Source organism: Aquarana catesbeiana, linkage group LG02, assembly GCF_042186555.1.
Source record: "Aquarana catesbeiana isolate 2022-GZ linkage group LG02, ASM4218655v1, whole genome shotgun sequence".
NCBI lineage: Eukaryota > Metazoa > Chordata > Amphibia > Anura > Ranidae > Aquarana > Aquarana catesbeiana.
The window spans coordinates 129,858,060-129,873,352 of record NC_133325.1 but is presented as its reverse complement, the minus strand read 5'-3'; positions in this window follow the sequence as shown (position 1 = coordinate 129,873,352).

Sequence of the window (15,293 nt, the reverse complement as noted above, 5' to 3'; positions counted from 1 at the left end):
ATCGCCTGGCTCCGCCCACACCCCCCTCCCGATCTCTGCACTCCTATACACCCGACAATACTTTCTATTCTTTTCACCGGAGAAGGAAATGGAATCGAATGTTGTACACATTGTCCGAGGGAGAGGGAATGACAGAAGATCCACATACCGGAATCCTGGAGCCGGAGCGGCGCTATGGGCAGAGTGATAGGGGGGGCGCCCGACTTTAGGGGGCACGTTCTTATGGCAGCCTCTGGGGGGCGCTCGGCGGATTATGTCATTCCAGAGATCATTTCTCTAGTGGAGTCATCACATAGTAAATGAGCACAGCCCCCCCCCCCCCCCCCCAAAAAAAAATAAGGATTTCAAATATAAATCTGATCTCTAACTCGAAGTAAAGCAATCAAAAATGATGTGTCTGCTGAACAGCTATTTTATTCCGACCTGCTTTTGCTAAAAATATAGAAATGGTATTTGTTGGTGCAGATTTTATATTTTTTATATAGAGAGAAATAAATAGCATACTGTATGCTGCTGTGCTTATACCAGGAGATTGAAATATACATGGCTCTCACATCACATCCCCATTATTAGTCCATTTTATCAGTCCAGTTTTATTTCTCACAAATTTCAGTAAAAAATTTTTAAAAAAATTATATATATATATATAATATCAGTGAGCTGATTTTGCACTGATTTTTATGCAGGTAGCTTGTGATTGCATATCATTCAATGATAACATAAAGATGGTGGTGATTTTGCACACTGTAACACTATAACATTTATTTTATTTTCTTACCCCAGAAATATAATATTTTGTTGCTTTTTCGCTATTTTAACAGCCATGGGAAACTAGAACTCAGGTCCTGATCTAGGGGGGTGCTGGGGTGAGCTGTGTCCTTCGGATTTTGGTTGTGCACCCCCAGGTCTCTAAGAGTGCACCCACTGATTCATGAGACTTTCTGATGGGTACAATTGACATAAGAGGTGACATTCTGGTGGGGAAGATTGATGTAATGTAAGGGGGGACTCTAATGAGGTAAATTGGTGTCAAGGTGCACTCTGATAATGGCATTTGATCTAAGGGGGCACTCTGATGAGGACTATTGATGTAAGGGGCACTCTGATGGGGACAGATGATACACAGGGGCATTCTGATATAGACACCTGATGCAAATAGGGCACTCTGATAGGCACACCTGAGGCAAAGGGACACTCTGATGGGTACAAATAAAGCAAAGGGGCACTTTGATGGGGACACCTGATTTAAAGGGACACTTTGATGGGGACACCTGTTGCAAAGGGACACTCTGATGGGGACACCTGTTGCAAAGGGACACTCTGATGGGGACACCTGATGCAAAGGGTCACACTGATGGGGACACCTGATGCAAAGGGTCACTCTGATGGGGACACCTGATGCAAAGGGGCATTCTGATGGGGACACCTGATGCAAACGGGGCACTCTGATGGGGACACTTAAAGCAAAGGGGCACTTTGATGGGGACACCTGATTTAAAGTGGCATGGTGGTGGGGACACCTGATGCAAGGAGCACTCTGATGGGGACACTAGATGCAAGGGGGCACTCTAATGGGGACACATGATGTAAAGAGGGACTCTAACGAGGACCGTGATATAAGGGGTTAATCTGATGGGGACACTTTTAAGTTTACTGAATGAATAAGCACTGAGGTGCGAAACGTGTTTACTAGCTGTCCCGGAGCTGTGTTTTTGTCTTTTTACCTGTAGGGATTTGATCAATAAAGAAGCTTGCTTTTGTGCTTCAGAGTGCCGCTACTACTATCTTCTATGTTCATTCATTGCAGTTGCGGATTGAGCTGGCACCCAGTTATCTTCAGTGATTGTGGATCTCATGTGGTGTGTACCCTGTGTGCTCTTTTGCACTACTGTCTTAGGGCCAGTTCACACCATAGAAATGCAGTCTGGATGCGTTCCAGATGCTTTTCTGCATGCACGTTTTTGACGCATTCCAGTGTGTTTTTGATGCATTTTTGGTGCGTTTTTGATGCAGTCCAGTGCATTTTTCTCCCTCTTTTTTCTTAACCTTAAATAAGGACATGTGTGTTCCAGTGCATTTTTGGTGCGTTTAGGTGTGTCCCAGTACGTTTTTGATGCATTTTACAGCGTTCCAACAGAGTCCAGTGCAGGGAAAATGCAGCATGTTCTACTTTTTTTGTTCTGGAACATACTGGAACTGCAAGCACTGGTGGGAACTATGCCATTGAAAACCATATAACATACCATATTCCATGCATTTTTGATGCAGGAAAAAAACGCACTGTACTGCATGTGGTGTGAACTGGTCCTTATAGTATATGTGAACCCTTACCTTGTAAAATAACCCATTCAGTTTAACCACTTGTTACCCAAGCCAATTCTGACACGTCTCACTTACTTGTAATCTGCATTTTCTACTAGCTAATTATTTAAAACACCCCAAACATTATATATTGGCTGAATGGCAAGGCCCTGGAGAAAAAAAATGGTCATTGTTGCAATTTTTTATGTCACACTATTTTTGCGTAGCGTTTTATCAAATACACATTTTCCACAAACAATACTCTTTAATGAATTTTAGTGCACACAAGCACAATATAATAGCCATGAAGATAGAAGTAGCGGCACTCCAACAAGTTTACTGAATGAATAAGCACTGACGTGCAAAACGTGTTTACTAGCTGTCCCGGAGCTGCGTTTTTGTCTTTTTACCTGTAGGGATTTGATCAATAAAGAAGCTTGCTTTTGTACTTCAGAGTGCCGCTACTACTATCTTCTATGTTCATTCATTGCAGTTGCAGACTAAGCTGGCACCCAGTTATCTTCAGTGATTGTGGATCTTATGTGGTGTGTACCCTGTGTGCTCTTTACCTGGACAATATAATACCCAATTGTTTTGTAAGATATAAAATATGTTGTTATATTGAGTAAGTAGATGCCAAACATGTCAGGCTTTAAAATTGTGCATGCCTGTGGGATTGCAACAAACTACAATACCTAAAAGTCAATGCTTTTAAACTCTGTACAGGTTACCAGTTTAGGGTTAGGTCTAGCACTAGAATTATTGCAGCAATATTTCACAGGTGCGAGACCTACATCTGTGTTCGCATTTGCACGTGAGCATGGGGGGGGACAGGGGCGCATAAATATATATATGTTTTTATTTCATTTACATTTTTTGGCACTGTCTCAAAAAAAAAACATTTGATCAACTTATTGCTATCACAATGGTTGAATAACATCCCTTGTGATAGCATGGGCAGTGATAGGCACTCTTTACTATTAGACCCCAGATCTCTCCTCTGCCCTCAAAAGCACCTGATCCAACTGGGATTGATTTGATCAGATGCTTTACAAGACGGTAACAGCTTGTAAACAACAAACCAAAACAGTAAGTGACAAAATCTTCATTGCTTCCAGTTTCAGGAACCATAGAGATGATCGGAGAACTGACGTTCCTCCTTTATCTCTATAGTGTATTGATCTGTGAGTTAGGGCCCTTCACACTGATCAGTTTTTTTTAACAGTTTTTGAGTTAAAAAGAAAAAGAAAAATGCATCCCTTTAAATCCTATGAAACTCTTTACACCAGTTAGTTGCATTTTTTGGCATCCACACTGCTCTGTTGTTTTTTTTTAACTCAAAAACAGATTTAAAGGGATGCATTATGCATTTGTACAACGGCGCAGTGAGAAAGTGGGCAAAAAGGCAACTGACCGGTGTGAAGAGTTACAAAGGATTTAAGGGATGCATTTTTCATGCATTTTTCCTCTTTTTTTTTTTTTTTTTACTGAAAAGTTGATCAAAAAATGAACACTGTGAAAGGGCCCTAAAGGTGGTTAGTCAGGCATGGACTTAATTGCTATCATAATTAAATATGTATATGAGTGCTGCCTAATTTTTAAGGACCATTATCACCTGTCAATGCCAAGACCTTCTTAAGCTGGCAGAGTATTGTAAGGCGTATAACAATTTATCTTCTCTTGACTTTCCATTTGAAAGTGGCCTTAAAGCAGAACTTCACCCAAAAGGGGAAGTTCCACTGTTCCTGTTGTCCCCCCCCCAATATTTGGCACTTTTTTTTTGGGGGGGGGGCGTGTAACTAGTTTTGAGAGGTACCCATTCCCACTCTTGTTTGGATCGCCTCCGAGTGGAAGTCCCCCTCCCCCCTCCCTGCAGTCTTCTGGGATACTTTCACAGGTCCCAGAAGACTGCGGGGCCATTAACAAAGAGCCGCGTGACTCACACATGTGCAGTGAGCAGCCGGCTGTGAAGCCACAAGCTGTCACAGCTGGGTGCCCACAGTTAAGATGGCAGCACTGGAAACCGAAGACCAGTGGGAAAAGGGCTCAGGATAGCACAACGCTGGATCGTGGGACAGGTGAGTGTCTGTTTATTAAAAGTCAGCAGCTACAGCTTTTGACTTTTAATTTTCAGCGATATGACCTGAGCTCCTCTTTAAAAGGCAGCATTTTTAATTGGTAAATGGAAAGGTAAATTTAACATTGTTGCATTAGTGAATTAAACCCCATCTTACAAAGAATTCAAAAGCTGCTGTATTATTGATGGAGAAAAGACAATCTGGTCCTGCAACAGGCTTAATACTTGTGGATAATAATGATAATAATTGGAATATTTCCCATTCTGGCTACTGTGACAACTCCCATAGCTGGTGAGTATTGCAATGACTAAATTTATGGAGAAGATTTTATTACATCAGACTGTTACAACCAGCTTGTAAGTGGCAGAAAGGCTGCAGACAGCAGGCCTCATAACGCCCTTTCATGCCATTATTTCATATTTTCTAGATGATTTTAAAGTCATTAAAGCAATAAAACTTTCACATTACTTTTCACTTCCCATTATTTCGCCCAAGGCAATAGGAGACGTGAGAGGGGGAAGTCTGATCCACAATAACACATATACCTATCTGCCTATCTCTGAAAACCTTTTGTTTTCTATTCAGCATAATTTTATTGAGCCTGAATAATACTGGGAAGCTCATCTAATGGACTCACATCTAATGCACACATTATATGGTAAATCCTCACACTACGTGCAGATATCCAAGTATGCAACAGGACAATAGGATGTACTGGTGGAAGATAGCACGTTTCAGTTGCAAACCATGTCTCATGGGTGTATACCAAAATTTCCTTAAAAGGAATTATAGTTTCTTTGTTTTTGGTTGGTTTTAATTGGTTTAGTAAAAGTAACCTTAAAGACTGATTGACTATCTCTGAACTGCCACTGAAGGATTTTGGAAATCTTATATACAGACTTTGTGACAGTTAGCTAGTTATGCCGCCCCCTCCCCATGTGTCAGCTTTCAGGTCTAGTGACAAAGCCACTTGGTGAGTGGACAGTGAATCATAAAAGGTAAGTTGAGTGTCAAGTGTACTCCATACTCAGAAGTAGCAGGTTTTCTGCTGGGCTGAAGAAATGTAGTGGGGCGAAGGGGGTTTCCGTTAAAGTCCAACTCTGAGCAAATAAAAAAAAAATTATCCCATGCAGTGTAACAGCCGCACTGCAAGGCTTAACCACTTAAGGACCGATCCTCTTTCTGAGATTTGTTGTTTACAAGTTAAAAACAGTTTTTTTTGCTAAAAAAATACTTAGAACCCCCAAACATTATACATTTTTTTCTAACACCCTAGAGAATAAAATGGCAGTCGTTGCAATACTTTCTGCCACACCGTATTTGCGCAGCGTTCTTACAAGCGTACATTTTTGGAAAAAATACACTTTTTTGAATTAAAAAATAAGACAACAGTAAAGTCAGCCCATTTTTTTTATATTGTGAAAGATAATGTTATGCCAAGTAAATTGATACCCAACATGGCACGCTTCAAAATTGCGCCCGGTCGTGGAATGGCAACATACTTTTATCCTTACAAATCTGCAACGTTTAAAAAATTCTACAGGTTGCATGTTTTGAGTTATAGAGGAGGTCTAGGGCTAGAATTATTGCTCTCATTCTACCGATCGCGGCGATACCTCACATGTGTGGTTTGTACACCATTTTCATATGCGGGTGCTGCTCTTGTATGCGTTCACGCAAGCTCGTCTTATTTATTTTACCTTTTATTTTTTATTTTTACACTGTTTTTTTTTTTTTAAATGTTGTCACTTTTATTTTATTTTTATTCCTATTACAAGGAATGTAAACATCCCTTGTAATAGAAAAAAAGCATGACAGGACCTCTTAAATATGAGATCTGGGGTCAAAAAGACCTCAGATCTCATATTTACACTAAAAGGCAATACAAAAAAAAAAAATTGTCATTTAAAAAAATAATTTTAAAAAATGGCCCTTTAAGAGCTATGGGCGGAAGTGACATTTTGACATCGCTTCCGCCCTGCATTGTTATGGAGACGGGTGGGGGCCATCTTCCCCTCACTCGTCTCCATCCCCAGCAAGGGTGAAGATCCGATCGCCTCCGCCACTGCCGGCGGCTTCGGTAAGCGGCGGAGGGCACTGGAGCGCGGCAGAAAGAGGGGGCCCCTCTCCCACCACCGATAAAAGTGATCTTGCGGCGAATCCGCCGCAGAGACCACTTTTATCTAAAAAGCGGACCGCTCACTGAAGAAGAGGATACCGGGTTATGGTGCTGTTGCCATAACAATGATTTTCCCTTATTAATTTTTTTTAATAACAAATATGTTATACTTACCTACTCTGTGCAATAGTTTTGCACAGAGCAGCAATGATCCTATTCTTCTTGGGTACACCGCCAGCACCCTGGCTCCCTCACCCACTGAGTGCCCACCATAGTAAGCTGCTTGATTTTGGACCACTCCTGCGGGTTCCTGAGCTGGTTCTGTGTATCCATAGACACACAGAGCATGGTTTTGCCCCGCCCCCTCCCTCCTCAGTGGCTGGGATTGACAACAGTGGGACCCAATGACTCCCATCGCTATCTCTGAGCCCATGAGGAGGGAGAGAGAGGAGAGAGCCGCTGCTCTGATGCACATCGCTGGATCGAGATCGGGCTCAGGTAAGTTTAAGAGGGGGCTGGGGGGGAGCTGTACTCAGGACGTTTTTTTCCTTCATGCAGGGACTGCATGAAGGTAAAAAAAAACTTCAGCCTGTAGATCCATTTTAATTCCTTGTTTATATCTTGGGGAACAATTAACGGAGATTTACTTAGCCCTGGACTGGACATCAAGGGACATTTCACCACCAAATCATGGAAGAGTGCCACTTGACAGAGGAGAGGAGGACCAGGTAAGTAAAACTATTTCTATTTTCCTCTAGATCAGGGGTCTAGAGGAAACTATGGCCCCAATTCCCATAATGCCTAGTCATGTCTGTAAATGTCAGAGTTTTACAATGCCTTATGGGACGTGTAGTTCCGCATCAGCTGGAGGGCCGTAGTTTGGATATTCCTGCTCTAGATAAAAGAAGGTATTAACCCTTGAAGTGAGGGCGCAGCACCACGACAAGGTATTCTTTTTTCTATTTGCCAGGAGTTGGGGTTTAGGCTTGGTTCATACTAGTGGGACTTGTCATGTGACTTTATGTGTGTAAGTAGCATGACAAGTCACACTAGTGTGAAAACCCATTCATTTCAGTGGCACCTGTTCCAATCTACGAGACTAAAGTCGCAGCATCTTTAAAAAAAAGGTTCCTGCGACTTTCTTGAGACTTGAATGCCATAGAGTGTAATAAGTCGCACTGCAAAGTCGTACTGGAAAATGCACGACTTTAGAGTCGTATTAGTGTGAACTGATCCTTAAGGTAGGTGCTGCTGATATTTTAGACTGCCTGCCTCCAAGCTTAAAAATTGCTTTACTAAACCTGTGGCAATCTGAGCTGAATAATTCATCCACAATTAAATGGGCTATGCTCATGCTGTGTATATAAAATACACAGCTTATCTCTGCTGATGTATAAAAAAGTCACAGTTCATTGCAAATAGGTTAATGTATCTCTTATTAATATCAAACTCTAAGTTAAAAGGACACTAAACTATATGCCTTTTCTCTAAATATGATCCATACACATCCACAACTTAATGACCCTAATGTAATCTATTTTTCATGAAACTTTTTATTACTGTGATGCACAGTTCAGTTGCGTTTCCACAAAATCCCTTACTTATGGCTTGCACACTCTCATTCTCTATGTGCAAATTGCAAAAGTCAAATTCCTTGCAGTTTGAAATGAAGGACAGGTACCCCTCACAGATCACTGATAATCAGGCTACGTGCAGAAGTGTTCAACGGTGGCATCATGAGCACCGATATGTTTTAGTCTATATTTTGTCATGAAACCTAAAGTCACAGCTTTTACCTGCATGTTGTGGCTCTCACTCCTTTTCTTCCAGTATTTTAATAAAGCGCATAGTACGGCACTACCTAAACCATGGATGCTGCAGGATAGACTATAACTGGTTTCTATTAATATAGTACACATTGCCTTAAAATTAACCAGTGACCAGGCTATGGACATTTAAATATTTACATACCGTATATATATTATATATATTTAAAAAGTTAACAAGCAGTAAATAAGCTTAATAAATAATAATGTTTTAAAGAGACTCGGTCACCTTGCCCACTCAGTGTAAAATGACAATGTCTTTGCAAAGGCTCCCCCTCCCCTAACCCACTAATATTCAGCTTGACAACACTCCCCATTGCTCCTTCCTCCATCACATTTTGCGTTGATTGGTGTAGGAGGTTAAAATAAACAACCTAAATCCCACAGCTTGAGACAATACTTGGGGATAGCAATTGCCACTTCAACACCCCCCCCCTCAAAGTCTGATGGACAGTAAAGCGGTCCTTTGTTTAGAAAGTTTGGAGACTACACTTGCAAAGTGCGCAGTCTATATGCTTTTTGTAAATCAATCCCAATGTCTCTAGCTATGATGTTAGAAAGGAAGTGAGGGGAACCTTCCTCACAATCTCCCCAGGCTTCTTCTCCTTAGTCTTCTACACTCAGACCAGGAAGTTGAAAAGCTCCAATGATGCATCTGAATGGAATAGGCAACTGAGGACCAGGAACTACTGGGGAACCAGTTACCTAATATTTATCTTCAAAATGATAGTTTTTTTTGCAATTTGTTGCATTTTTAGCTATGTTGTGAACCACCCATAGGACTGTGAATGTTTATTTTGAGGTTTTAACTTTTCGCTCAGCCCATCACATAAACTGCTTTGTCTGAATAGAACTTCATTGTTAGAGTTTACATACACTTTCAATTAGAATATACTGATCGAAAAATAAAAAAATACAGCATCTAAGGTAGTAATATTAGCAAAAAAATTATTTTCTTTATATGCAGTTTGAAAATGTGTGGTGTATCTAAGCCCTAACACAGAAAAGCAGTGTTTTGGTCAAGGACACAAAGCTGGTGCCATTATAGCCTACAATTACAGCACTATAATTGTATTCTGAGTAGAATATAAAGACCTGTCTGCTAGTGAGAACATTTTAACTCAGGTTGGCAGTGCCATCTTCTAATAGGTCTTATCCTGTTAAAACCCAACTCGTCTAAGTGGGCCTCTTGTCCCTTGCTGTGCAGTCCCACAACAGTGAAAGACTTTCCAGGCCATGTCCATCCATTCAATCCTTCGTTTGTCTTGTCTACAGAGAATCTCAGTAATCTGTTATGAAGCCAGGTGATCAAATGTCTCTTCCTGTGGTTCCTGGTTATTATACTGCAGCCAAAAACCTGTGATGCGGTCACAATTATCTGCTTGAACTGTTTCTCCCGCACCATTCACAAAGACCTCACTGTTTTGCTGGCTCCCTTCTTACCTAGTTGAGCCAGGGACCTTTCGTGTGAAGGATATTGGTTTGCTACTGTAAAAACAAAATATCTGTGAAGATGAAAACAACCTGTATAGTCATGACACCAGATAAATACAATGTAGTCAGTACACCATACTTTAGTTAAGAAAAATTATTTAGAGGATAATGGTCCATTAAGCTCTTTAAGTCTTGCTCAAAATACACTTAAGAGAGCATGAGCCAAGATATATATAATGCCCAATAAATGTAATGTGTTGTTCCTCCAACAGAAGGCCATAGAGGATGCATTTGTTCCATTCAACCAGCAGGTTAATAAAAAATGATTTGATTGCCCCATCAACACACTCGAGGGTTGATGGGGGAATCCCTTCCGTGGAGCTATTGTATTCTTCAGTGGGGAGAGTTCCCTGCTTTCAGAATACAATGAGCACCACTGCCAGCTATAGCCAGTGGCACTGATCATGTGAAAAAAAAAACGACAGGCTGGTGGTACAAAAGTCGATCAAGAGACTAATTTCTGTACAACCAGCCTGCCCATAAATGGATTGAAATCCCACTGGTCCCTGCTGAACAGCTCGAATTTCGATCCATCTATGGCTGACTTTATAAGTATATTGCCATCATTTTTGATACACAGGTATCATTTACACTGGTAGATTTTCATACAAACTTTCAAATTAAAAATCAGTACATTCAATAATGCCATCAGAGAAGTGATGAATGTCAATCAATTTGCTTTTAACATTTGATTTTGGAATTAACGGAATTTCCTGAAAAAATGTTCCATCCTGTGCCCTTGATTTTTTCATCATTATGGAAGAAAACGATTGTCATTTTGACCCCATTAACTATTAAAAAAATCATCTCTACAACTAGATATTTTGCACCTAGTTGTAGAGAAGAAAGCTTTTCAGGGAATGAAATGTATGTTATTAAACTGTATTGGAACTTTTTTGCACTTAAATTTAATAATAAAAGATATTGAAAAAAAAAACTATTAAAAAAATCAAACAAATGTTCTGAAAATCAACATTTTTAAATGAAATTCTACTGGTGTATGGCAAACTTAGCTGCAATTTTATTATCACCTTACAGAAAATATGAAACGGAACCAACAAGATGTAAAAATAAATTTAATTTAAAAAAATACACTTCTGCTGCATATTGTGATATGTCAGTATATTATTCATGCAGACATGTAAAATTACGGTAAGGTGTACATGATAACTAATTATTATGAGCTGCTGGGCCTTTTGAGGACAGCAGATTTGTTTGAGGTTCAACTGGCAGGATAGATTTTAGAGCTTTTTCAAGGTTGCTTTGGCATGTGTATGTGAACTAGGTATTGTGGTCAAATACATAATATACAGCCACCCTTATGCCCCGTACACACGGTCGGATTTTCCGACGGAAAATGTGTGATAGGACCTTGTCGGAAATTCCGACCGTGTGTAGGCTCCATCACACATTTTCCATCGGATTTTCCGACACACAAAGTTTGAGAGCAGGATATAAAATTTTCCGACAACAAAATCCATTGTCGGAAATTCCGTACACAAATCCGATGAACAAAGTGCCACGCATGCTCAGAATAAATAAAGAGATGAAAGCTATTGGCCACTGCCCCGTTTATAGTCCCGACGTACGTGTTTTACGTCACCGCGTTCAGAATGATCGGATTTTCCGACAACTTTGTATGACCGTGTGTATGCAAGACAAGTTTGAGCCAACATCCGTCGGAAAAAATCCTAGGATTTTGTTGTCGGAATGTCCGAACAAAGTCCGACCGTGTGTACGGGGCATTATAGCGTAATGCCACCTATTTCATTGTTATATTTTAAGGCAGATAAATCAAAAGTTTGCAATTATTGCTACTTTATTATATTATTATTGTTACTTACCTGTCTGCTTACAGCAAACATGAGCTGACAATTATTGAGTGATCAGAGATTTTGTAAATTTTCTACATGATTGCTATGTTGTCTACGTAGAGTAGTCTACAGATGCCCAAGACTGAATGATACAAATCCCAATTTTTAACAATTTTTTGTAAAAAGTATTAGGAAATGTTGGGTGTTAAAAACTCCCACTGTTTATCCATCCTATGGATTTTGGAATGTCCATAATAAAACCTATTCTGCCAAATTTCTTCCCACTTCATCCAACCAGATCCCTAACGCCATAAAAAAATCTATTTTCTTAGCATGTCTTGTTCAATATGTATTTCTAAAATGCAGACTGAACCTACAAAATGAGATGGGTTCCCTATCTGTATTGCCAGATTAAAGCCATTGAATTTCATTAGCCCTATCATTTCTTTATCGGTTTATGTACTGCACCTCTCAGTTACTAGCTTGAACAGGAAATGTTACATGTGGCATGTATTGATTAATGAGGCACAAAGAACATGTTGCGCCTAGGTCAGGTCATTGTGTGAATGTAGTGTGCTTGGTCATTAGGAGGAGAGGCTGCATATTATTATTATTACGCATAGTTCCAGGCCAGATAGGCACTGAGTATGAAAAATAGAAAATGTGTATTATACATATATTATGTCCTTATAAGCAACACATAGCAATATTCATAAAGCCTATTTGTGATATACAGTGATTTCAGTATGTGTTTCTCACTTTGGCAGGTTAGAATATTAGTGTTGCCTGTTCGGGCTTCCTAAGGGGGATGAAGGAGGACAAGGGCAGGTGTCAGGTCACACACACACACGACAATTTGGGGTGCAAATGCAGTCCCTGCATGAAACCATTGTAAATGTTATAAGAATTCAAATAGCTGTGATTACTGACATTATAACAGATTCCATCATTCATGCTAAGGAGAGTGGATGGACAAATCCCCTGCTGGGGGTATTGTATGCTAACACCCAGTGCCAGTTGGTGTTCAGCCAGCAATTTTCCACCCAGCTCCTTTGATTTTAAATTGCAGAATGTCAGGTGGGAGGGTGCCCACAGAGCCACTGACTAAGCACATTTTGTCCAGTTTATTAGGAACTGGACAAAAAGTTGTTCAGTTTATGACCAACTTTAAAATCCCATAAAGTCAAGCACCTGTTGATGGTCCTTTTTGTGTTTATTGAGTTATCAACACATAGACAACTATAGTGCAGAAAACAAGTTACCCCACCCACCCTCCTTTATTTAGGGACAGAATAGCAGAAGATTCGGCTGTAAAATGAAACTCAACAAAATCCAATGCCTCTTCTATTTGAAGACAGTTTGAAGACAGTTGCACACCAGAATAGCTGATTAAAAAAAGCATTGTTCTTTTTATGGCCATCATGCAGTGAAAAGTAAAACTAGTTATCAAGTAACTCAGAGGAGTGATAATGGCTCCTTTCCACAATAGAACTTCATTAAACGTATACAGGAAAGCCTTGAAATTGGGTTTAAAGTATTTAAATGTGTTGACACTGAAATCTAAGGCAATAGATAAACAAGGTCAGACGTTGATCCCATAGAATGTAAAAGGATTTAAATATTCTGTGTATTTAAACGGTCGCTGAAACACAATGGAGGTCAACAGAAAATGTGACTGAGCACAATAACAAAGGAGGTGTCCGACGTAAGTAAGATTGGATGGTAAAGTGACAAGTCTGCCTTTTTTAATGGCTTTCTTTAATAAACACTTCCTAATTAATTGTGAAAGTGTCTTCACAGTGGGGTGTCACTTGTGTTGTAAAGATTATTTTGAATACATTCTTTCACCTTTAGCTGAAAACTGGATAGCATCTGTCAATAGGAGACTATTCTCTTAGGCATGCAGACCCTTTAATCTGCAAATACTAGATGGTCATGACTTAATCCTACCATTCCAAATACCTGGATACATTTCAGATAAATACATTCTGCAAGTCATCATATGAAGATGATATACCTGCCCCACATTGAATATTTAACCAGATATTTTGTACTCTAAAAATACAGATTGCACAAATATGGCAATTTTTTTGCACATGACATATCTTTGTCATGTTGACCTGCTAATCAGAAAGCATATGGACATTTTGGGAGTCCATTTCATATTGATCAGATTGTGCAGATATTCTTGGCATGTTCAGGATCTATAGAGGACCACACTTGGGCAGATATGTTTAGGCTGTTACAAGGCAGTGGCCCATATCTAAAACATTCATCTCATAAACACACATGATCACAGTGGTGTGGCCCAAGAACTATATTATAAGGTTGATCAGTCATTTGAGGAGGGCATAAGAGTGAGAAGTTGTTTTATAATGACAAGAAGTGGGAGAATCAGGAAAATAAACTAATGTCATGGACCTGAACTCATCGGCGTTCAAAATTGATGGGTGTGAATCTGCGCTTATATAGTCTGCTTTGTGCATACTAAAACTACAATGTCACAGGGAGTGTTCTTATCATAGAATACATTATGATAACACGGGACTTTTGCCGTTACGGGAAATAGGACATTTTCCTTAGACATTGCCACAATAATGTTTTCAATTTCACAAGTATCTCAAGGGTCCAGATAACACTAAAATCTGTGACACTGATAAACAGAATTTGTTGACAAAGTCAAGGGTTGGCTTTCTCCCCTGCTTCAACTTCTTAAGGTCACGTATGCACAGGCTGAATATCGGCCGAAACCATCCACCATAGTAGAAACCGGCCTACATTTGTGTGTACAGCTGCCTGACAGAAACTAATCGTGAAAACTAGCATGCTTGGAAACCAGCATCCAACTGGCATCTGATCAGCCATCACAGCCAATGTCTGGGAGCGCTGACAAGTGTGTTCTGGCCGGGGAGGGGTCAGAAAAAAATAGCACAGCGGGGAGATCACTGCACTAACATTGCTTGTGTTAGTACAGTGATCTGTCAGTTTTTTTTTTCATTCAGCCCACTAGGTTAAACCAAAAAAAAACCTTATAGTATGTACCAGGATTAATGCTTGTGCCTGTGATGGGTCTTAGTGTCAATTATGGAGTTGCAGGAGGGGATAAACCAAATGTTGGTAAAACACTACCTTACATTGTTTTTAAAAAGGTGAATTTAAGCCGACTATAGACGAGTCGAATCTCAGACGGTACAGCAGAAACCGGCCAAGATTTGAACCATGTATGGGCAGGCTGTATGTACCCAAAAGTGGTTGATCGGTTTTATATATGATTATCGCCAGTGTCTGTTCTAGCTGCTAGCAATAATAACTATGTTCTCCTGGCGGGGACAGCTTCCGCCCGCCTCCTCATTGGCGGAACACAATGGCTCTGTGAGATGGGTTCCCTCATCAACACTGTCTGTGCTTGCAGGAAAGAAGTTTGCGCCATCTATGGCCCTGTTTAAATAGCATACGTCAAAGAGCAAAGCTTTACTGTAACATTAGCGGTCAACCAAAACTTGCTTAAAATAGATTGATCACCATGAGATAAGATAATTTCAGAAGTTTTTCGTATTGTTTTTTTTTTTAACCCATCGGTATGGTGACATGTAGAAGTTTGCCTTCCTTCACCAACACTTGAAGTCATCATTCCAGTCTGCTCCTGAAACAACTGCTGAAG